The sequence below is a fragment of the Salvelinus sp. IW2-2015 genome, linkage group LG17, assembly GCF_002910315.2.
Source record: "Salvelinus sp. IW2-2015 linkage group LG17, ASM291031v2, whole genome shotgun sequence".
Classification (NCBI taxonomy): Eukaryota; Metazoa; Chordata; class Actinopteri; order Salmoniformes; family Salmonidae; genus Salvelinus; species Salvelinus sp. IW2-2015.
In genome coordinates, this window is record NC_036857.1 from 31,833,383 (window position 1) to 31,858,043 (window position 24,661).

At 40.2% G+C, this 24,661-nt stretch overlaps 1 protein-coding gene across 3 annotated transcripts in view; it reads right to left on the reverse strand.

Annotated features, from left to right (window-relative positions):
- Positions 1–24,661, reverse strand: part of LOC111976386 (kazrin-A-like) — an 82,964-nt gene that overhangs the window by 19,113 nt on the left and 39,190 nt on the right. Inside the window, exons 1-2 of one of the 3 annotated variants that reach the window (XR_011481327.1) lie at positions 981–2,902; positions 576–743 (exon numbers count right to left, since the gene is read on the reverse strand). The exons of 1 other annotated variant lie outside the window; for it this stretch is intronic. The gene's annotated coding sequence lies outside the window, so the exon portion shown is untranslated. Of the gene's footprint in view, positions 1–575; positions 744–980; positions 2,903–24,661 lie in introns of those variants that run through there. One more of the 3 variants, XR_002878922.2, reaches the window with a different exon arrangement.

The window sequence follows — 24,661 nt, forward strand, 5'->3', positions numbered from 1 at the left end:
ATAAAYAAAWYWTTCTGMCTTGAAAGAATGATTACTAAAAGGACATMAATTTTCTCTCACAGACTGAAGTTTTATCTGTAATGGTGTCTATGTGGTGATATCCTTGGCCATGAACTAAGACAGGGCATTTAAATAAGTCTACATTGCTTAAGGTAAGACTGAGTCAGAGTTGGCACCAGCTCATGTAATAAGGTGAACATTCCTTGGAGAACAAAACACTTTCTCCCGAGTACCTGACAAAGTTAATGTGCGGTTGGTTTAGATGAAATACAGGTGAGTTGTAGTGTATTGAGAAAGTCCCTTTAATGCCGTTTTGTTCACTTCTATATCTCATTCTCCCTGTTTTGAGTACAGAGAGCCAAGTACTGTCAGTGTGATAGAAAAAAGTGTGTTCAAGGACACAACCACAAGCCTAGTCAAGCCCTTTTTTTCTTTCTTCTGCCCCCGCTCTCTCTGTTTTTTTTCTTTCCTCGACTTTCTGACTTTTCAATTTCTACCTTGTTAAATTAGCATTGGATGAGCTAAATACGTTTCATTGTTTCAATAAAGGATGGTTTAAATTCTCTCACACATACCAAATAGAGTACACCGAGGAGGAGCATTGGCGTGCTCTGTAGTATTCATTTAAGAGCGGAGGCATCTCCAGGCGCTTGTAAGATGGCCGTTAGCATTCCATAAAGCTTAATAAAGCTGTGTCAGCCAGTCCAGATGCGGGAYGGGTTCACCAAAACAGCTGATATAACCTAGAGGATATAGGGAGAAGGGGGAGAGGGATGAAGTGAAGAAGAGAGACTGTTATTGTGTGTGTGTCTGGTCTCACCTGGTGTCCACACTAAGTGGCTACAGCGTATTTTATGCTAAAAAACAGACGCATGAGGACTAACAATAGAAGATAATGTCAATAGAAGATACTGTATGTGACGCAGACACCTATTGGAGTGTACCTGAAACAATTAAGTGTAGAGGGCTATGTGTCTCACCTCTTGGTTATTGCAAGGCTAACCCCCAGGGAAATCCTGTCTTGGTAGCAACAGATAGTCCAGTGAAAATGGCTGTGTTTATGTTGTATAAATCTGAAAATTAGTAGCTGACATCTTAAGGGTTTATTKATTAATGCATGTGAGACAGGTTCCATGTACAACAAGACAGACAGAGAGGAAGAGAGAAAAAGAACACAGAACAGTTTAATTACCTCTGGTTATGGAAACTTTGCCAGCAATAAAGCTTCCAAAGCCTGTTCCTCAGACAGTGAACATCTGGCAATATCTACATTTCCGACCCCTTGATCAGCTCGCACTCTGAAAGTAAAGAAAATAGCTTATTTTTTGTAGATATGAAAACAATAACTGAGATATGACCATTCAATCTAAAGCAGCAGATGTCATTTTCAGGATACGTCAATACAGCACAGAAAGCTTAACACCAGACTGGTATTGTGGTTGTTCATTAGGTGATGGGAAATATGCAATGATACSTGCACCATCTACACGCTGCAAAGACTCCCTAACTCTTTGTGACAGACATGTTGTGTTCTTTCATCCTTCTGTAAAAAAGCTGACCGTTTACACTGTCATGAAATGATTATATATCGACTATGAAACAAATATGACATGACCTGCTTATGAGTTGCCATGAAAGAAAGTTAGATGAATTCAACTGAAAATGGTGAGAACAGGCGTTCGTAGCTAAATGCTTGTGGTTAGCTTGGGAATAATAATTGCATGATTTATCATTCTACGGTATGTATGTAATATAGTAGAATGTTATGAACCGACACTGAGCTAACTACTAGCTATGTAAAAGTTGGACGGAAAAACGCCCAGAGCTGCTTACTTGAGATGCCATCATCACAGTCCTTCTTTGTAGGTGTCCGCTATGGGCTTCCTTTGTGTTGGAAAAAAGTTGCTTTCAGAACAATTATTTTTGATTGAAAATAAAAAAGTTTTGCTCTTGACAAAAAGACACAAATGTACCTCCACAGCATATAACAATTTGCCTGTTAGCTAGCTACCTAACGTTAGTAGTTACACATCAAACTTGCCTGTATATTAACTATAGGCTATCTAACTACCCAACGTTTGTTGACTTGATTATTCCCGTCATTCTTAGCTTAGCTAAATGTTATAGTCGTTGTGCATTCTCAATGGACATTCGGTGCTTTCGTAAATTCACAGAATAATTAATTTACGAGCGCTCAACACCCGTTGAATATGGCCAGTGTCAGTAAACGTCAGCAAAAAAGCGTAATGAAATTGTTTCCAGCAGCACAGTTACAGTCACCAACGCTCTGGTTAACACGAAAACTGCCTTACCAGCTCTGCTAGGGCAAGTAAAATCGTCAGAGTGGTCTCATTTGTGTCTGGAAGTAGCTAGCAAGCTAGCCAACGTTAGCTTGGGTGCTTTACTGCCGTTGTAAGGCCGGAACGCTCAAATCAACCCTACTCCTCGGCCCGAACGTCCAGTGTGCACTCAGAGAGCGAAACGATCTGAATTTACAAACTGACAATCTGACAATGCTCTGAATTTATGAGCATCACATTGTACAGCGCCATATTTTCTGTTCCATCCTAACGGAAACCCAGAGGGTTTTTCGTTTTTCATGGAATAGAAYCACCATAATATTAATCAAATTAATTAAGCAAGTAGCAGTCAAAAGTTTGGACACACCTACTCATTCCAGGAATTCTTTKTTTTTTKTTTTTTKTACATTGTAGAATAATAGTGAAGACATCACAACTATGAAATAACACCAGTCTCCCGCGTGCCCCGCATTCTGTAGTACAGACATGGCCTGCTCTCCCTTATGTAAGGAATTAGGCACTTTCCCATGTTTACTACAGTATGTATTGTAGACTGCACGGTAGCCTAATAAACAAACACATTTRGTGAATAAAATAATGCAAAYAAATGCTCTTTCAAATTGCAGATGTTGATTTAGTTATGGATCCATAACAAATTACTATGGGATTAAATATCACTGATTTACAGAAATATTGGAACAAAGTTGTTGAATGAAGGCAAACAATTTAGAATCCTCCAATCCTGTTGCCTTCTCCCGACCGTCACATTGTACAGTGCCATATTTTCCWTTTCATCCTAACAAAAACCCTGAGGGTTTCATTTGTCTCTGAATAGAAACTCCATAATATTAATCAAATTAATTAAGCCAAATGTCTTAAAATCAATCCCATATACTATGTTACTGCAAAAAAAGGTTTTAAATTCTCTGGTAATGCCAATATGGAATAGTATCAAATGTTTCTCAAAGATGCCCTCTGGTGGACAAACTAGCAATAACTTGCAGTAACAGAAAAAATGGCTGACAATTTAATGACGTGCCACAGAATTCTGCAGCAGCCCTCAAGGTGTGCAGCAGTATGACACAACTTTTAAAGGAGGAACCACTGTAAACACCAGAAGAGGTCWGAGAGGTCAGTGTCTGAGCAAGTTTTGCTCAGAGCCTCAAGCTGATCCTACAAGGCATTAAAATGGACCGTTAAAAAGTCTTCAATCTCTTTTTTAGCACCAGGGGGAAATTAAAGAGCTATTGAGTCAGCTCAGTTCAGGGCTGCAGCTAACAAGCTCCTGTGAGACTCATTGGTGGAGAGCAGACGGAGAATGGTCAAACGTGTCAGTCGATGTTATACCAGAGAAAAGACTAATGTGGAAAATGCTGTGCCGTAAAAAACTCCAGCTCTGGCTTTCTAACAAGAGTAATGCATAAGGAGACAGAGTATTGAACCCAAATGTCGAAATTTCTGCAACCCAACCAGGGCATCACAGTGAACCATACCACTCACATTTCAACCTGGGCTGGAATTGAGGGGGAACATGGGAGGGACAAAGTACCCAAACTTATTTGGAATTGTTTTTGAGCTGAATTCCAATTAATTCTACAGTAGTGAGTTCTCAGAATGAAGTTTTTCTAATTCCACCACTAATGTCAACCAATACTGACACTAGAATGATGCCCACGACACACAGTGTGTTATAAAGTGGATGCACATACTCTTGGATTGCTGAGCACAATGAGTGACAAGACTGACATGATAAAAACGCTACAAAAGCTTCATTTAAGGATCGGTAATCCAGTCGGGACAACTTCTGGTGAAACTGGAGGGCACGCAATTCAAATAAATAATRATAAATATTATGGAATCTAAACATTTATGTACATATAAGTGTCTTATATCGGCTGAAAGCTTAAATTCTTGTTAATCTAACTGCACTGTCAGATTTACACTAGCTATTACAGCGAAAACATGCCATGCAATTGATTGAGGACGGCGCCCTACATAAAATATTTTTCCACCGGCACAATTTAAATGTTCACTTACTTTTTGAATAATCTTCCTCTGATTTGTTATCCAAAGGTTCCCAGCTATAACATGTAGTGTCGTTTTGTTAGATAAAATCATTCTTTATATCCCCAAAAGTCTGTTTAGTTGGCGCCATCGATTTAAGTAATCCACTCGTTCAACTTGCAGAGAAAGGAATCAAAAATTCACCCCTAAACTTTGGTTCCAACATGTCAAAATAAGTTTCTATTTACTCCTCAGATACCCTCAAATGTAATCAAACTACAACATTTATTTCGGGAAGAAGTATGTTCAATAGGAAACCAATTTTAGCAGGTGTGTAATGTCTTCATGGTGAGCGCAAACATGAATTTCCAAGACTGTGTCCTTCTACTAAAACGGATTTCTTATTTGTTTTTGAAGTTACAAGCCTGAAACCTTGAACATAAACTGCTGACACCCTGTGGAAGCTATAGGAATTGCATCCAGGGAGATACATTTCAATATGACCGTTCTCTTGCATTTCTAAGAGGATGGTCTCTCAACATCAAACATTTTTTCTTTTTTTCCTTGGATTTTCTTCTAATCTATCTATCTATTGTGTTATATTCTCCTATATTATTTTAACATTTCCACAAACGTCAATGTGTTTTCTTTCCAATGGTACCAATTATATGCATATCCTGGCGTCAGGGCCTGAGCTACTGGCAGTTTACTTTGGGTACATAATTCAGGCTGGAAGAGGGAAAAAAGGGGCCTAMCCCTAAGAAGTTTTAAACTCACTACCTGCACTTGCTTTCCATCTCCCAGCGCTATCGTTACAGAATACTGCCTCAACAAATGGAAGCAGCAGGAAATCTCCAAGACGGTCGACGAACAGGGATACCTACAGTTGAAGACGGAAGTTTACATACACCTTATCCAAATACATTTAAACTCTGTTTTTCACCATTCCTGACATTTAATCCTAGTAAAAATCCCCTGTCTTAACTTCTCTAGGGTAGGTGAGACGCTAACGTCCCACCAGGCCAACATCCGGTGAAACTGGAGAGAGCTAACATTTTAAATGCACCATTCGTTGTATTAAACATTCTTGTAAATACATGTATCTTACATCATTTAAAAGATTAACGTCTTGTTAATCCAGCCGCTGTATCAGATTTCAAAAATGTTTACTGCAAAAGCAAACATGTGATTTTCTGAGGACGGCGCCCCACACACACAAGTATTACTAGCATTTTCCAACCAAGCATTAGCATCACGAAAGTCAGAAACAACAATAAAATAAATCGCTTACCATTGAAGATCTTGAAGATCCACCTCTGGTGGCAATGCCAAGTGTCCTAACGACACAGTGAATGTTCGTTTTGTTTGATAAAATCCATTTTTATAGCCTAACACGAAACATTTGTAAACCGGTTGCGTCGTGATTTCTGTCTCATTCAACTTTGGACGAAGCGTTCGTGGTAATTACACGCACTAAACAAACGTTTATCCAGTCATGGRTGGTTTTATTGCAATCCTCTGGTTGTTACTAACACAACCATACATGATGGTTCTTTTCCCGGGACGTCTTGACCGAAGCAAACCGATTTGAAGACACCAATCAATTACCTCATTACGCACCAATGGTAGGACRGGTCTATCGTTGATTGACTGTATTTTGGCCCAATGACCACTGATCATCTTGAAATCTATCTTGGAAGATAGCCAATGAGCTGAGGTAAACTGCAATATGTAATGTTTATACTTTCGAAGACCAGCCTTTGTCGTAAACTCTGGCGTAAAAGAGGTTCATTCYCCATTGCAAATCCTACTTGACGGAGCCACGAGTGTTACGCATAGCAGTACATATTCAATAGCATTTTCAACAAGTTTATATATTTAAATTATGGCGAATAAATCAGGAAAAGCTAAAACAAAGTCTAGGTATACAGATTTAACCCAAATTATAGAGGAAATTGATAGAGACAGCGAGACAGAGTTTCTTCAGGAAGATGAATCTTTTAGTGAAGCTAGTTTTGACTCCCAGGCGGAATACATGTTTCTGCATGGCAAGGATGCCATGCTGGATTGGTAAATTCTAATGCTAATGTCATTGTTTGAAATTAATATGAAATATTATTCATTTGAGATTTTTTTTTTATTTTTTCTTATTTTATTTGCAATGTATAAAAAAATAATCTGTAATGAAATGTGTAAAGTACACATTGGCAATACTGTGTGTGTGATATATTTTAAAAATTAATTTTACATAAACATGGAATGGAACAGCACTTCACCATAGTGATTATGTTCACTGTACTCTATATATATCTGTTTATTTTACGTGTTGATACAGGGCTCATACGTGAAAGTATTGTTACTGATTTTTTAAAATCTTTCACAGTGCCAGTGATTCTGATTATGAGCCGCCAATGTCTAGGTGTCCATCTCCCGCTGAAGCTGGTTCATCCAGCCAGACCCCCGCTGTCTCCGGCTCCACACCTACCCGGCCATCTAGAGTTGTGAAGTCAGTGACAAAGAAGAGGAGGNTTTTCACCTCGTCAGTTGTTGATTCCCTGTTGGCGAACACCAATAAGTATGGGGCTAAGAAGCAGGCAGGAAAGAAAGAGGCATGGAAGACCATTTCCATGTCAGACCTTTTCTGCTACTTTTCAATGGTCATTTACATGGGGCTGGTGAAGTTGAAAACTCTAAGGGACTACTGGAAAACATCAGCTCTCTATCAACTGCCTTTCCCCATGACTGTCATGTCTTCTAAAAGGTTTCTGACTATCTCACGGGCGCTTCACATCAGTGACCCAGAAGTTGATGGGGAGAATGACAAGAAGAGAGGCACACCAAGGTTTGATAGGCTCTGTAAAATAAAACCTCCCTATCACAGCATCGTTGATGCCTGCAAGACTTATTTTCAGCCCGCCCAGAACCTGTCCATCGATGAGAGAATGGTAGCCTCAAAGGCCAGAATCAGCCTCAAACAATACATGCGTAACAAACCAACCAAATGGGGTTACAAGCTGTTTGTTTTGGCTGATTCTGTGTGTGCCTACACTTGCAATTTTTTTGTTTATGAGGGAAAAACAGTTTTGCTACCGATAATGGTCTGAGTTATGATTCCGTTATGGAGTTATTGGATTTTCAACTGCTGGGGAAGGGCTACAAACCTTTTGTGGAAAAAAGTCCCCGGCCACTAGGAGCGCCACCTCTGGATGAGCATTTTCCTTTTTGCTTATGGCCGTATACTGTACAGCTCATCGAGTACGATCTTAGTGCCAGCATCGGTTTGTGGTGGTAAATAGACAGCTACGAAGAATATAGATGAAAACTCTCTAGGTAGATAGTGTGGTCTACAGCTTACCATGAGACACTCTACCTCAGGCGAGCAAAACCTTGATACTTCCTTAGATATTGTTCACCAGCTGTTGTTTACAAAAATACATAGTCCGCCACCCCTTGTCTTACCAGAGACTGCTGTTCTATCCTGCCAGCACAGTGTATAACCCACAAGCTGTATGTTATTCATGTCATTGTTCAGCTACGACTCTGTGAAACATAAGATATTACAGGTTTTATGTTCCCTTGGTAGGATAGTTGTGGTTCATCCACTTTTTTATCCAGCGATTGTACGTTGGCCAATAGTACCAATGGCAAAGGCAGATTAGCCACTCGTCGCCGGATCCTCACAAGTTACCCCGATCTCTTTCCGCAATACCTCCTTCTCCTGCAAATGACGGGGATGAGGGCCTGTTCGGGTGTCCGACTCGTAAAAGAAAAATTCTTCATCCAGTTCAAGGTGTCCAGAAGCTATTTTTGTTCATAAGAGATGGTAGCAGCAACATTATGTACAAAATATTTACAAACAATGTGAAAAAACAAACAAAATAGCACGGCTGGCTAGGAGCCCATTAAACGGCAGCCATTCCCTCCGGCTCCATCTACACACAATACCCCATAATGACAAAGCAGAAACTGCTTTTTAGAAAAAAAATTGAAATTTTGCAAAACGGAAATATTACATTTACATAAGTATTCAGACCCTTTACTCAGTAATTTGTTGAAGCGCCTTTGGTTTGACGCTACAAGCTTGGCACCCCTGTATTTGAGGAGTTTCCCCAGTTCTTCTCTGCATATTCTCTCAAGCTCTGTCAGGTTGGATGGGGAGCGTCGCTGCACAGCTATTTTCAGGTCTCTCCAGAGATGTTATATCGGGGTTCTAGTCCGGACTGTGGCTGGGCCACTCAAGGACATTCACGCCATTCCTGCGTTGTCCTGGCTGTTTGCTTAGGGTGGTTGTCCTGTTAGAAGGTGAACCTTTGCGTTATTTGTTATTTCATGGTTTTGATGTCTTCACTATTATTCTACAATGTAGAAAATAGTAAAAAATAAAGAAAAACATTGAAATGAGTAGGTGTGTCCATAAGTTTGACTGGTACTGTATATATATATATATATATATATATATATATTCTCTCTTTATGTAGTGTTGTGTTGTCTCTCTTGTTGTGATGTGTGTTTTATCTCTTATTTATATTGTATTTATTTTAATCCCAGGCCCCCGTCCCCGCAGGAGGCCTTTTGCCATTTAGTAGGCCGTCATTGTAAATAAGAATTTGTTCTTAACTGACTTGCCTAGTTAAATAAAAAWATATATATATATGAGAGAGCGAGAGCGAGAGAGAGATGCATATTGAAGACGATATTTCCTATTGAGATGCTTGACTCTCCCCCTGTACATCTTAATGATGTTCTTACGAACAGTCATTTATTTCAATAAAGCGAGCGTGATATTCTGTGCGGAGGGAGATAATGTGGACAGGCAAGGAGCAGCTGCAGCCAAATAAGAGTCAGTGATTTAGCCAATAGCCTGACAGGATATTTAGCTAGATCCCAGGGGGGACAGGGCAAGGGCAACTCAGGACTCAGCTGGCCCCAACGCACAGACCATTAATCATCATTCAAATGAGATTGGACATGTCCAGGCACTCATCTGCTCACAACTGTCCCTTCCTGATTTTCTGTGACCTCTGACCTCACCTCTGACCTCACTCTTTTTTCAAACTGATTATCAGTTTGACAATCTGATTTCTTACCTCTTTTCAGAATTTCTGGCAGTTACACCAAGCAAAGCGTACGCCAATCAACAACATTGAATGTGGTATCAGTGTATTTTGTGTGTGCAGATAACACTGCTGGTGATTCGTTGTCTAATGTTATTGTCAGGGTGTTGGACATTGTGTTTCACTACTTTTGTATGCATTATTCCTGCCGACTCCTTACCAGGTCTCCCTCGCAAAAGAAGTTTCACCTCAAGCGATCTACCTGTTTAACTGAGGTGAAATAATGAATACGATTTACAATGAACATTTGAGGTATAATATCCCATTACGATTCCATTGCTGAGGGGTAGATATAAAATGGCGCCGGAGAAGAAGGCTGACGTTTTACGTGTCCCCAACCGTATTTTGTTTGTTTATTTGCTTTGTTTGTAACATATTTGTAAACTTATTTTGTACATAATGTTGCCGCTACCGTCTCTTATGACCGAAAATAACTTCTGGACATCAGGACTGCGATTACTCACCACACTGGCAGCATGCTTTTTTTCCTTTAACGAGTCTGACGAGCCCGACGCAGATGAAATACTGCTTTGCCGGTAACAGGCCCAGATCCCGCTATTTGCGAGAAGAGGAGGCGGCGAAAAAGGGACCAGAGGGCGGGCTGCCTTCTGAGAATTTGTAGGCGATTGAATAAACCCCCACTTCCTTCCATTCTGCTAGCAAACGTGCAATCTTTGGACAATAAAATCAATGACCTCCACGGAAGATTAAACTACCAACGGGACATTCAAAACTGTAGTATCTTATGCTTCACGGAGTCGTGGTTGAACAACCTCAACGTGATCAAGACAAAGGAGATGATTTGTGGACTACAGGAAAAAGAGGACCGAGCACGCTCCCATTCTCATCGACGGGGCTGCAGTGGAGCAGGTTGAGAGCTTCAATTGCCTTGGTGTCCACATCACCAACAAACTAATATGGTCCAGCACACCAAGACAGTCATGAAGAGGCCATGACAAAACCTATTCAGGAGACTGAAAATATTTGCCATGGGTCCTCAGACCCTCAAAAGGTTCTCCAGCTGCACCATCGAGAGCATCCTGACGGGTTGAATCACTGCCTGGTATTGCAACTGCTCGGCCTCTGGCCGCAAAGGCACTACAGAGGGTAGTGTGAACAGCCCAGTACATCACTGGGGCCAAGCTTCCTGTCATCCTGGACCTATATACCAGGTGGTGTCAGAGGAAGGCCCTAAAAATTGTCAACGACTCCAGCCAGCCTAATCATAGAATGTTCTCTCTGCTACCGCACGGCAAGCGGTACCGGAGCACCAAGTCTAGATCTAAGAGGCTTTTAAACAGCTTCTACCCCCAAGTCATAAGACTCCTGAACATCTAATCAAATGGCTACCCAGACTATTTGCATTACACCGCTGCTACTCTCTGTTGTTATCATTTATGCATAGTTACTTTAATAACTCTACCTATGTGTAGATATTTCCTCAACTAACCGGTGCACCCGAACATTGACTCTGTACCGGTACCCCCCTTGTCARGTTCTGACCATAGTTCTTTTGTATTTTCTTTGTTTTAGTGTGGTCAGGGTGTGAGTTGGGTGGGTATGATCTATGTTTTCTGTTTCTATGTGGGGTTTCTCGTTTGGCCTGATATGGTTCTCAATCAGAGGCAGGTGTTAGTCATTGTCTCTGATTGTGAACCATATTTAGGTAGCATGTGTTGTTTTGTAGGTGGTTGTCTTCGGTCTTTGTGTGTCTGCACCAGATAGAACTGTTTCGGTTTTCACTTTTGTTGTTTTTGTATTTGAAGTGTTCTGTTTTTTGTATTATTATTAAATTAAGATGAACACTAACCACGCTGCGCTTTGGTCCTCTCCTTCCACCGACGAAAGCCGTTACACCCCTGTACATAGTCTCGCTATTGTTATTTTACTGCTGCTCTTTAATTACTTGTTACTTTTATTTCTTATTCTTATCCATATTTTTTTTAAACTGCATTGTTGGTTAGGGGCTCGTAAGTAAGCATTTCACTGTCAGGTGAAATACCTGTTGTATTCAGCTCATGTGACTAATAAAATTTGATTTGATTTAGATAGGGTAAAGACAGAAAGAAATAGTGGACTGTTGCCTGAGTATCACAGAGTGCTCTCGCCTCTGGAAGATCAAAATAGCTGGAAGATCAAAATATCCAAGGCGAAATTAATATGCTGATAACAGCGACCACACAGTCACCTGATCTGAAAGAAAAAGAGAGGAGGCTTTCTATGGCTGTGTTATGCCACTACTGTGTTTTCCATCTGAAATACAAAAGTCTCACTATCTCATGCTCCTGGAGGCAATGACTTTGGGGAAACACGTTCCTTGTATATACAGTGTCTTCGGAAAGGTTTCAGACCCCTTGACTTTTCCCCAAAGAAATGTATTTGTAATAATTTTGCTTTGTCATTATGGGGTATTGTGTGTAGATCTTAGAATAAGGCTGTAACGTAACAAAATGTGGAAAGAGTCAAGGGGTCTGAATACTTTTATCCAAAGTGCCTTACATCAGTGAGTGCTGACATTTTCATATTGGTGGACCAAGCCGATGTCACACCCACAACCCTGCCATTGTTAGAGCCACGCTATTATCAACTGAGCTACACAGGGCCACCTTTTGTTTATACTTTACCGCAGCTTGTCATATTGTCTGCATAACGTCTGCAAACATGCTTATAGCAGTGTTTGAAACAATTACGTCAATTAGCTTCAGCTTCTGTGCCCATGCTTAGTAAGGTGGTACCGGTATAGCGGACAGAGAAAGATTAGCCCTGATGCCACATCTCTAATGATTTCATTAATGACTGGCTGGCTGGCAGCTGAGTATTGAAGCACCACTAGGGTACACTAGTGTGGTGAGAGGGTGCCAGGCTAATGGTATCCCAACACCGGCTTTGATGGTGGGGGGGCTTGAACCCATGCCAAAGGAAACGGGCGGCACACAAACTAGAGAGTGATTACAATAACAAATTACCGGCTCATTAGCGAGACCCCCAGAGTGGTACTGTGACACACACACACACCACATAGGGTCTCCAGGGTGGCTTTGTACACAGGAAAAGGGCAGCACCCAGAGGAAGCCCTGGGGAAAYAACAAGCTCTGTTCAATTGGCTAATTAATGCATCCAGAATAGACTGGGGAGCTAGACTAGTGCTGTGCTGTGTGGTGCCTTGGATGATACTCCTCTATAGAACACAGAGACAGCCTTTGCAAACAACCCTTGTAAACTGATTCACCTCAACTTTTTAACAGGGCTAAAACACTCAATCTCTCGACACGTTCAGGAAAAAAGTAATGGCCTCTTAACCTTCTAGCTACCTACTGGATCCTAATCCAACTAAACTACTGAAAGAGCTACTTCCTGTGCTATGTTGAACACAATAAATGGCTCCCTATCCTCCGGATGTGTACCAAACTCACTAAAAGTTACATTAATAAATCCTCTCCTGAAAAAGCCAAACCTTGACCTGGAAAAAAATGTACATCGGCCTATATTGAATCTCCCAAACATCTCATAATTGTTTGAAAAAGCTGTTGCGCAGCAACTCACTGCCTTCCTGAAGACAAATAATGTATATGAAACAATCCAGTCTGGTTTTAGACCCCATCATAGTATTGAGACTAGAGGTCGACCGATTATGATTTTTCAACGCCGATACCGATTATTGGAGGACCAAAAAAGCCGATACCGATTTCTTAATTTTTTTAAAATGTTATGACAATTACAACAATACTGAATGAACACTTATTTTAACTTAATATAATACATAAATCAATTTAGCCTCAAATAAATAATGAAACAATGTTCAATTTGGTTTAAATAATGCAAAAACAAAGTGTTGGAGAAGAAAGTAAAAGTGCAATATGTGCCATGTAAAAAAGCTAACGTTTAAGTTCCTTGCTCAGAACATGAGAACATATGAAAGCTGGTGGTTCCTTTTAACATGAGTCTTCAATATTCCCAGGTAAGAAGTTTTAGGTTGAGGTTAATATAGTAATTATAGGACTATTTCTCTCTATACCTGTCACGGCCGTCGAGAAGTGGACCAAAGTGCAGCGTGGTGAGCGTACATTTCCTTTTATTTTAGAATGTCACCAACAAAACAAGAAACAAAATAAACGACCGTGAAGTACCAGCAAAACACCACTCTTAACGTCAACAGTGAAGAGGCAACTCCGGGATGCTGGCCTTCTAGGCAGAGTTCCTCTGTCCAGTGTCTGTGTTCTTTTGCCATCTTAATCTTTTCTTTTAATTGGCCAGTCTGAGATATGGCTTTTTCTTTGCAACTCTGCCTAGAAGGCCAGCATCCCGGAGTCACCTCTTCACTGTCGACATTGAGACTGGTGTTTTGCTGGTACTATTTAATTAAGCTGCCAGCTGAGGACTTGTGAGGCGTCTGTTTCTCAAACTAGACACTAATGTATTAGTCCTCTTGCTCAGTTGTGCACCGGGGCCTCCCACTCCCTTCTATTCTGGTTAGAGCCATTTTGCGCTGTTCTGTGAAGGGAGTAGTACACAGCATCCCCGACCATCCTGTCTCAGTCTATGCTGGGGGGCTAGGGTCAGTCTGTCCTATCTGGTGAAATTCCCCTGTCCACCTCTCAGAGCCTGGTTCCTCGCTAGGTTTGTTTCTAGTTCCTTCCTTTCTAGGGAGTTTTTCCAAGACACCATGCTTCTACATCTGCATTGCTTGCTGTTTGGGGGTTTTGGCTGGGTTTCTGTATAAGCACCCTGTGACATCTGCTGATGTAAAAGGCTTCACAAATACATTTGATTTGATGGCAAAGTCAAGGCTCAGTAGGAGCATTTGCAATGATTCATTGAATCTGCTGTGAAACCCCTCCCTAGCCCTAAAGATGGTTTACACCATGCCCAGGCTGTGTTGACTGCCCCATAACTGACCCGGAACGGGGAGAGGGAGGGGTAAAGCCCATTCCCGCTGGGACGAGTCGGTGGACAGTCTTTACCAGCATTTTACCGGCTGACACCCTCCCAGTCCATTATTATGCATGGAGTTTATGTGGACAGTATGTCACTCAGACCCTGTAGCCATTCAGGCAATTTATGTGAAAAGCACGACTCGGCATGTGACAGAACACACCACAACACACATAGATCAGGGAGAGACAGGGTTTAAAACCTCTTAGGGCTCGTGGACCACTAGCGGTCCACCTACGACAACATCCTTTGAAATTGCGCCCAATTCAAAAAAAAAATCATAATATCGTAATTCATGAAAATACAAGTGTCTTACAGCATTCTTTAGCTCAGAATCTTGGTAATCGAACTGCCTTGTCCGATTTACAATAGGCTTTACTTCGAAAGCATATCATTCGATTATCTGAGGACAGCGCCTCAAAACAACATATTTTTTCAAACCAGCACAGGCGTCACAAAATCAACAATAGCGATAAAGTAAATCACTTACCTTTGAAGATCTTCATCTGTTTGCAATTCCAAGGGTCCAGCTACACAATGAATGGTCTTTTATTCGATAAAGTCCTTCTTTATATCCCAAAAAGTCTGTTTAGTTGGCGCCATTGATTTCAGTTATCCACTCGTTCAACATGCATACAAAGGAATCCAAAAGGTTACCGGTAAAATTCATCCAAACAAGTCAAACAATGTTTCTAATTAATCCTCAGCTATTCGAATATCTAAATAAACAATAATATTTAAGACGGAGATTAGTATGTTCAATAGGGAAGATAAATAACGAAGAGAGCTCACTCATTCACGCGCGCAACAAGACTACTTTTCTAATGAGAGTCACCTTGGATTAACTACAACTACTTTTCAAGAAACAAGCCCGAAACCTTGTATAAAGACTGTTGACATCTAGTGGAAGCCATAGGAACTGCAAGTTGGGAGCTATTTTTTTATATCCAATAGCCTTCCATTGAAAAGACCTGTGACCTCCAACAAAACAAAAAAATCCGTATGAATTGTCCTTGGGTTTTCGCCTGCCATATCAGTTCTGTTATACTCACAGACATTATTTTAACATTTATAAACTTGAGGGTTTTTATCCAATTCTACAAATTATGCATATCCTAGCTTCTGTTCTTAGTAACAGGCAGTTTACTTTGGGCACGTCAGACAGACCGAAATTCAGGACACTGACCCCTAGCCCTAAATAAAGGTCTAATGAAGCTGTTTTTATCTCAATATTAAATAATTTCGGGGTACAATTAAGTACCTTATTGTGATTGTTTTCAACTAAAATTGTTTTTAAAAAAATACACAAAAATAGATTCTTAGCAAAGAGCAATTTCTCAAGCAAGAATATTGCTAGGACTGTCTGGGAGTGGTTTGATTGGAGAGGAGAAAACTGAAAACCAGCTGTTATTGGGTTGGAACTCTGACTGGTCATGTCACCAGGCAGGCCAAAACTCCATCCCACCAAAACAGGCTGGAATTTCAGGCAGTCTTTTCAAACAGCTCTTACACTAAAAGGGCATTATCATTATTAGAGAATATCTCTACTCATTAATAAGTTGAATATCAATGGACAGCTGGCTGTCCATTGATATTCAACTTATTAATGAGTAGAGATAAGAGGGGGCTTGACAAAACGAAGAAAAAACAACACTCTGGACAGGTCCTGATCTCCTCCCCTCCATGTTTCTAGCCAAAATCAATATGTCATAGCTACCACAAACGATGAAGAATCAACAACACCAGTCATTTCTGGGTTTCACTGAGCTGCTATTTTTGTAACTGCTGGAGTAGTATTGAACTAGAAAATGCACATTTCCTGAAGAAGTTGCCGTGCTTGCTTCAGCTGTCTAAAAATATTAATAAATCAGAAGTATGTCAGATTACATTGTGAAGCAAGCACATTAATAAACCCTGGTATTCTAATCTAAGCACACTCCCATATGGCACAAGAGATGAGACCCCCCACATCCACGGCCTAAAGCTCCATCATCATTCCTTTTCTCCAGAGGTCTGATTAATTAACAATTTCAGAGCCCTAATTATGTGGGCCCAGGAATTGATTTTATTTCATCTTGATTTAACGAGAAAGTTCCCTGCGAGACAGGTGCTGAGCAGCTGGCAGAGCTGAATTAAGCAGGGCAGGGAATCTGAAAACATGAGGCCTGCCAAAGCTAGCCACCCAATCTGGGCTGTTTTAAGCCAGCCTGGTCTCATAGACTAGACGTAACATAGTAAATGTTATCTGGGAATTTGTATGATATGTTACGTTTGGTATTGTAAGAATATTTCAAGAGAATACACAACGCAGAGGATTAGAGGGCAATAGGAATTAACAATCAATGGAAATGTGTTGTTTTTAAGTTCTAACATGGTAAGAATCTGTGTAGGGGTTTCAGTCCTGGACTTATAGCTACATGTGGCAAGATCTCATTGGTCTGAATCATTTACACATTGAGCCTGAAACAGGATGCTTGTTATTTGGCCATTTGCCCAATTTTACTGCAAGGAATAATAATTGGTCAAAACACAGGCTAGGGTTGGGGGTTATAAATTACATCCTGGCACTTTGTTCTGTGGAGAATCATTGAGGACAGGGAAGAATGAACATCTACCATACTACTTCTTTGCATAACAACTATGATTTGTTTTCTTTGAATAATCCTATTTTTGTCCCCTTGATTTGCTTTTGGGTCTGTGTTATTGAAGAATAACATCAACTGCTAACAGTATAGTTACAGAAGGCTACTAACCTTTACGGCTAGGGGTTCCGCTAGCAGAACGTTTCGACAACATCCGGTGAAATGACAGAGTGCGAAATTCAAAAAGAATTATTAGAAATATTTAACTTTCATACATTCACAAGTGCAATACACCAAATTAAAGCTTAACTTCTTGTTAATCAAGCCACCATGTCAGATTTAAAAAAGGCTTTACGGCGAAAGCAACCCATGCTATTATCTGAGGACAGCACCCATCAAACAAACACACACGACAATCATAATTCAACCCGCAGACACGACACAAAACTCAGAAATAACGATATAATTCATGCCTTACCTTTGAAGATCGTCTTCTGTTGGCACTCCAATATGTCCCATAAACATCATAAATGGTCCTTTTGTACGATAAATTCCGTCGTTATATCTCCAAAATGTCCATTTATTTGGTGCGTTTGACTCAGAAATACACCGGTTCCAACTCGCGCAACATGACTACAAAATATCTAATGAGTTACCTGTAATCTTGATCCAAACATTTCAAACAACTTTCCTAATACAACTTCAGGTATTTTTTTACGTAAATAACCGATACAATTTAAGACGGGATAAACTGCGTTCAATAGCGGATAAAAACAAAGTGGAGCGAGCTTTCAGGTTGCGCGCTCCAACCACACAACTAGATTCGACCCTCGTTCTGAACAGCACTACTTCTTCATTACTCAAAAGAAAAACATCAACCAATTTCTAAAGACTGTTGACATCCAGTGGAAGCGATAGGAACTGCAAGCAAGTGCCTTAGAATCTAGATTCACATAGAAACCCATTGTGTAACATGAAGTCCTATGAGTGTCATCTGATGAAAATAATCGAATGTTAGTGATTAATTTTATCTCTATTCTGGTTTTTGTGAAGCTATCTTTAGCTGAAAAAAATGGCTGTGATTATTGTGGTTTTGTGGTGACCTAACATAATCGTTTGTAGTGCTTTCGCTGAAAAGCCTATTTGAATCGGACACTTTGGTGGATTAACAACAAGATTACCTTTAAAAGATATAAGACACATGAATGTCTGAGGAATTTAATTATGAGATTTCTGTTTTTTGAATTTGGCGCCCTGCACTTCGACTGGCTGTTGTCATATCGGTCCCGTTACCGGGACTTCAGCCATAATTAAAGAAGAAGTTACAAGGTCTGTGAGAGCCAGAAATCTTGCTTGTTTGTAGGTTTCCACCATAATTTGCAAATAAATTCATAAAAAATCCTACAATGTGATTTTCTGGATTTTTTTTCTAATTTTGTCTGTCATAGTTGAAGTTTTTTTAAGTGGGAGAACTTGCACAATTGGTGGCTGACTAAATACTTTTTTGCCCCACTGTAGCTATATGGACACTAAATCACTATGGTGCTTTTTGAAGGTGAGATTACAAACATATATTATGATAAATACATTTGAATCTTCTATCTCATTATGGTAAATGGTGAAATACACTACCTTTCAAAAGTTGGTCACTTAGAAATGTCCTTGTTTTTGAAAGAAAAGCAAACATTGTGTCCATTAAAAACAACCGCAAATTGATCAGAAATACAGTGTAGACATTGTTAATGTTATAAATTACTATTGTAGCTGGAAACGGCAGATTTTTTTATGGAATATCTACACAGGCCCATTATCAGCACCATCACTGCTGTGTTCCAATGGCACGTTGTGTTAGCTAATCCAAGTTTATAATTTTAAAAGGCTAATTGATCATTTGAAAACCATTTTGCAATTATGTTGCACAGCTGAAAACTGTTGTTCTGATTAAAGAAGAATAAAAATGGCCTTCTTTAGACTGGTTGAGTATCTGGAGCATCAGCATTTGTGGGTTTGATTACAGGCTCAAAATGGCCAGAAACAAAGACCTTTCTTCTGAAACTCGTCAGTCTACTCTTGTTCTGAGAAGTGAAGGCTATTCCATGCGAGAAATTGCCAAGAAACTGAAGATCTCGTACAACGCTGTGTAGTACTCCCTTCACAGAACATCGCAAACTGTCTCTAACCAGTATAGAAAGAGGAGTGGGAGGCCCCGGTGCACAACTGAGCAAGAGGACAAGTACATTAGAGTGTCTAGTTTGAGAAACAGATGCCTCACAAGTCCTCAACTGGCAGCTTTATTAAATAGTACCCGCAAAACACCAGTCTGAACGTCAACAGTGACGAGGCAACTCCGGGATGCTGGCCTTCGAGTCAGAATTGCAAAGAAAAAGCCATATCTCAGACTGGCCAATAAAAAGAAAATATTAAGATGGGCAAAAGAACACAGACCATGGACAGAGGAAGATTGAAAGAAAAGTGTAATGGACAGACAAACCTAAGTTTGAGGTGTTCGGATCACAAAGATGAACATTCGTGATACGCAGAAAAAATGAAAAGATGCTGGAGGAGTGCTTGACGCCATCTGTCAAGCATGGTGGAGGCAATGTGATGGTCTGGGGTGCTTTGGTGGTGGTATAGTGGGATATTTGTACAGGGTAAAATGGATATTGAAGAAGGAAGGCTAACACTCCATTTTGCAACACCATACCTTACCCTGTGGACGGCGCTTAATTGGAGCCAATTTACTCCTACAACAGGACATTGACCCAAAGCACAGCTCCAAACTATGCAAGAAATATTTATGGAAGAAGCAGTCAGCTGGTATTCTGTCTATAATGGAGTGGCCAGCACAGTCACCAGATCTCAACCCTATTGAGCTGTTGTTGGAGCAGCTTGACCCAATGGTATGTAAGAAGTGCCCATCAAGCCAATCCAACTTGTGGGAGGTGCTTCAGGAAGCATGAGGTGAAATCTCTTCAGATTACCTCAACAAATTGACAACTAGAATGCCAAAGGTCTGCAGGGCTGTAATTGCTGCAAATGGAGGATTCTTTGACAAAGCAACGTTTGAAGAACACAATTATTATTTCAATTAAAAATCATTATTTATAACCTTGTCAATGTCTTGACTATATTTCCTGTTCATTTTGCAACTCATTTCATGTATGTTTTCATGGAAACCAAGGACATTTCTAAGTGACCCCAAGCTTTTGAACAGTAGTGTAAGTTTAGCCAGTTATAATTGTAATCMCTTAGCAGATAATAAGAAAAGGCAATCAGTATTTACCTGGCTAAAAGAGAAGGAATATAATATATATTGTTACAGGAAACTCATTCAACAATTATAGATGAAGTTGTGTGGCAAAGGGATTGGGGTGGWATGTATTCCTCCCATGGGCAAAGAKATTTACAAGGGGTGATGATATTAATTAACAGTAATTTTGATCCAAATGTGCAAATTGTCCAAACAGATCATCAAGGTAGATGGATTATTTTAAATATGTTATTGGACCATAAACAGATGTGGCTCATTAACCTATAAGGTCCAAATAATGATGATCCACGCTTCTTTGAAAATATATATAATAATRTATCAACTCTATAGTACAAGCAATAGAAAACTCTATTATTATGMTTGGAGATTATAATACGGTTTTAAATACCTCTATGGGCAGTAAAGAAAATCACACTACAAACGGTCACCCTCATGCACTTAATTAAATCACGAATGTCATGGATATATTGGAACTAGTGGATATATGGAGGCTTAAATATCCTGACCTAGTGAAATATACATGGCAGAGGCTCAGTCAAGCTAGTCGTCTTGACTCATTTTTTATGTCATTCTCTCTGGCACCAAAAGTTTCAAGTGTTGATAGGGGACAGAATGCAGTCGGACCATCAAATAATTGGCATATACATTTGTTTTACAGAAATTCCACGTGGGCGAGGATATTGGATATTTCATCAAAACCTATTGGATGATAACTTGTTTTTAACTAGGACAAAATAATTTATAACTGACTTTTTCCGACATAACTTATTGTATGGGACACTTTTAAATGTGTCTTTAGAGGCCATGCAATTCAGTAGTAATTTCTAAAACAAAAGCAATTTAGGTCAAAAGAGTCCATATTAACAAAGGAAATGGAAGGACTAAKAATACAGATWGATAACAATAAAAATTGTACCYTAGAGGCTCAGACTAAGGAAAAACTAGAAGAAATGGAGGAACTTATTCAAGAAAGATCAAGTGTAATATATTATACAAATAATGCGAGTTGTATGGAATATGGGGAAAAATGCACCAAATTATTGTTAAATCTTCAACATAGAATGCTACAAAAAATAATTTACTGAAACTTGTTACAAATGACGGAGTCAGCCATGATTCACCAAATAATATTTTGAAAGAGGATGTAAAGTACTTTAAGCATATGTTTTRATTTCAGTTTCCTAAATCTCCACTAACTTAAGCTATTTGTATGGATTTGTTTTTTATTAATAATGTAAAATTAACAGCTGTACAGAAAGACTCATGTGATGACCAAATTACAGAGGAAGAACTACTTGATGCAACTAAACACATTTAAGTCCGGGAAAACTCCAGGGCTGGATGGCATACCAGTGGAGGTATACCAAACCTTTTTTTAATATACAGCCTCAGAGGATCTAGATACTTTTTCTAACCTCTCTGGATTACAACCAAATTATTATAAATGTACTATATTACATCCCCACAGCATGATGCTGCCACCACCATGCTTTCCCAGACGTGACGTGACGCCCAGCCAGAGCCCGGACTTTAACTCGATGGAACATCTCTGGAGAGACCTGAAAATAGCTGTGCAACAACGCTCCCCATCCAACCTGACCGAGCTTGAGAGGATCTGCAGAGAATGTGAGAAACTCCCCAAATACAGGTGTGTAGCGTCATACCCAAGAAGACTCGATTCTGTAATCGCTGCCAAAGGTGCTCCAACAAAGTACTGAGTAAAGGGTCTGAATACTTATGTAAATGTGATATTTAAATTAGCAAACATTTCTACAAACCTGTTTTTGCTTTGGCATTATGGGATACTGTGTGTAGATTGATGTGGAGAAAAAACGCTTTAATACATTTTAATCAGGCTGTAACGTAACAAAATGTGGAAAAAGTCAAGGGGTCTGAATACTTTCTATCTGCAATATTAAAGCTGATCTACCCCCCAAAAATGTATATAAATAAATAAATAAAAAGGACGGTGGGGGCCACTGTATTGTTGGGGACCTTTAAAGCTGCAGAAATGTATCGATACCTTTCCCCAGATCTGTGCCTCGACACAGTCCTGTCTTGGAGCTCTACTTAGACCTCATGGCTTGGTTTTTGTTCTGACACTGTCAACCGTGGGACATTACATAGACAGGTGTGTGCCTTTCCAAAACATGTCTAATCAAATGAATTTACCACAGGTAGACTCCAATCAAGTTGTATAAACATCTCAAGGATGATCAATGGAAACAGGATGCACCTGAGCTCAATTCTGTGTCTCATAGCAAAGGGRCTGAATACTTATGTAAATAAGMTATTGCYGTTACCTGATAATGCTTTGTCATTATCGGGTATTGTGTGTAGATTGATGAGGTYAAAAAAAATATTWTATCAATTTCAGAATAAGGCTGTAATGTAACAAAATGTTTAAAAAGTCAACAGGTCTGAAAACTTTACGAATGCACTGTATATGCTAGTCTGCGCGCAAGGTAGTGCATTTTTGGACTAGGCTTAATCCAACATGATTTTCGGAAGAGGCCTTTGACTCTCCTGAACTGCCACAGTAGGCCTACACAGCACAGCCATTGGTTAGGCAGCACACAAAGATCTTCGTTTAACAAGAGCAGAACAGGCCTGGGCTAAGGGTTGGAATATCCATTACAGTGAGTAGTGCAGCGTAGTTGTATTTACACCATCCCAGCAGCTATCTTAGAAATATAATTCTGCTCTGTACTTCTCCGAGCACTTCGTAGCCTATAGCCTATAGGCTATGGATCATTTGATTGAGACCACACTAATTAGCCTCTAGGCACACTTGATATTGCGCGCCCTGTGGAGAATCAGAGAAAATGGCACACGTCGATATATATCACAATCAGCAACTCATTCTAAAARGGTGAGAAACATTGAAATTGCATCAGTTACAAAACATGACCCTCCCCTGGACTAGATAAAAAAAAAAATACTAAACCTTCCCCTTAATTTAAATTGTAAAAGCATTTTCCTCCAGGTAACCATTCTGTAAATGTTTATCCAACCCTTACCACCTGCCATTAATCACATGGAAATCTACAGACAATTTCTCTACTTATAAGTATGAGAGAGAAAATGAAGCGCAGACAAACAACTAAAGTCCAAATCACATTACCCCACAGGAGCATGACACTGCTCAATCAGTTCCATATCTCCAATGTCCTCCCACTCCCATCACCCACCAGCCCCGCAYCCGATCCCCAAGGCAGGGTCAATGACATCCGGTTCCAGCACCCCTATCCCCGTACACCCAGCAAAGTTAAACAAATGACTCCTCTCACCCCCTTTAAAGAAAACACTTTGGAAGCCCTACTAAAATGTATTATGCGGATGGCAGAGAAAGGATGGCAGTCATCTTTGAGCCAAGTGCTTGCTTTGTTTTTCTTGGRGGTAGATGCTTTGGAGTTATCCATCATGGCTGCCAAGGAGAGGTGCATTCGACGGGCTCTCCCGCCAATTCCCTGTGGCCCACAATGCAGTGCAGTGGAGACCAAAACGCTGTGTTACTAGGAAACAGCCATGGAGGCCACMTGAACGTCAGATCAACTTGCTTCAAGGCAAAAAAATCAGAAAGTCAGAAGTTCAAGCTAGCCAGAGACTGATGAAACTAACTAAATATGTGAAGGTTTGCACTGCATATCCATTGGCAAGAGTCTATATAAGTGAAAAACTGTTCATATTTTGTATTTCTGGTGTACATTTATATTTCCCTTTAAATTTGCATTCCCACAAAGCTGGCCTGTCAGAATGTCAAGTTTTAACCCGTCAAATAAAAGTTAGCGTTTCTGGAGGCCCCAGCTGCCTTTAATGACAATGTATTAAGATGCAATGGCCTCTCCGCACTTTTAATTGAGACTGATAGAGGGAACAGATGCGTTATTGCCCTCTGTTCATCAAGTTACCTTTCCGCATTAAGGAGTTGAATCTCTCTCTGTCTCTGTCTCTGTCTCTGTCTCTGTCTCTGTCTCTGTGGGGAGGAAACAGAGAGTGAAGCAGTGAGGTAGAACCTTTTCCTCATCTGGTAATGAGCCTAGAAAGTTCCTTGCCAAAAGTGCCCTGTCGCTATGGTGACGGAGTAAATCTATTGGCTGTTCCTCTTCTTAGCCTGCTTTGAAACCACTATCTAGAGAAAACACAGTTAATGTTAACATGTCTGTCGTCTGACTCTATTTCAGCACCACCGACACCAACCAACACTAAGTTCAGAGCTCTGTGKCTCTGAAAATGTCCAAGAATGGCTTATTTTAAGTTTGACATACCACCCCATCACTTTCTCTCCGTCTCTATTCTCTTTCCCTTTCTCTCTCTTCCTTTTCCTCTTCCTACTACTCTGTATAAATGACCAAAGCACTTGATCACTTAACACCGCTCAAGTGTTTTTTTGTCTGTTGTGGTATTAAATGCCCTCTTTGTCCTCCTGCAGCTGCTTGTTCTATGTGCACACTGCTC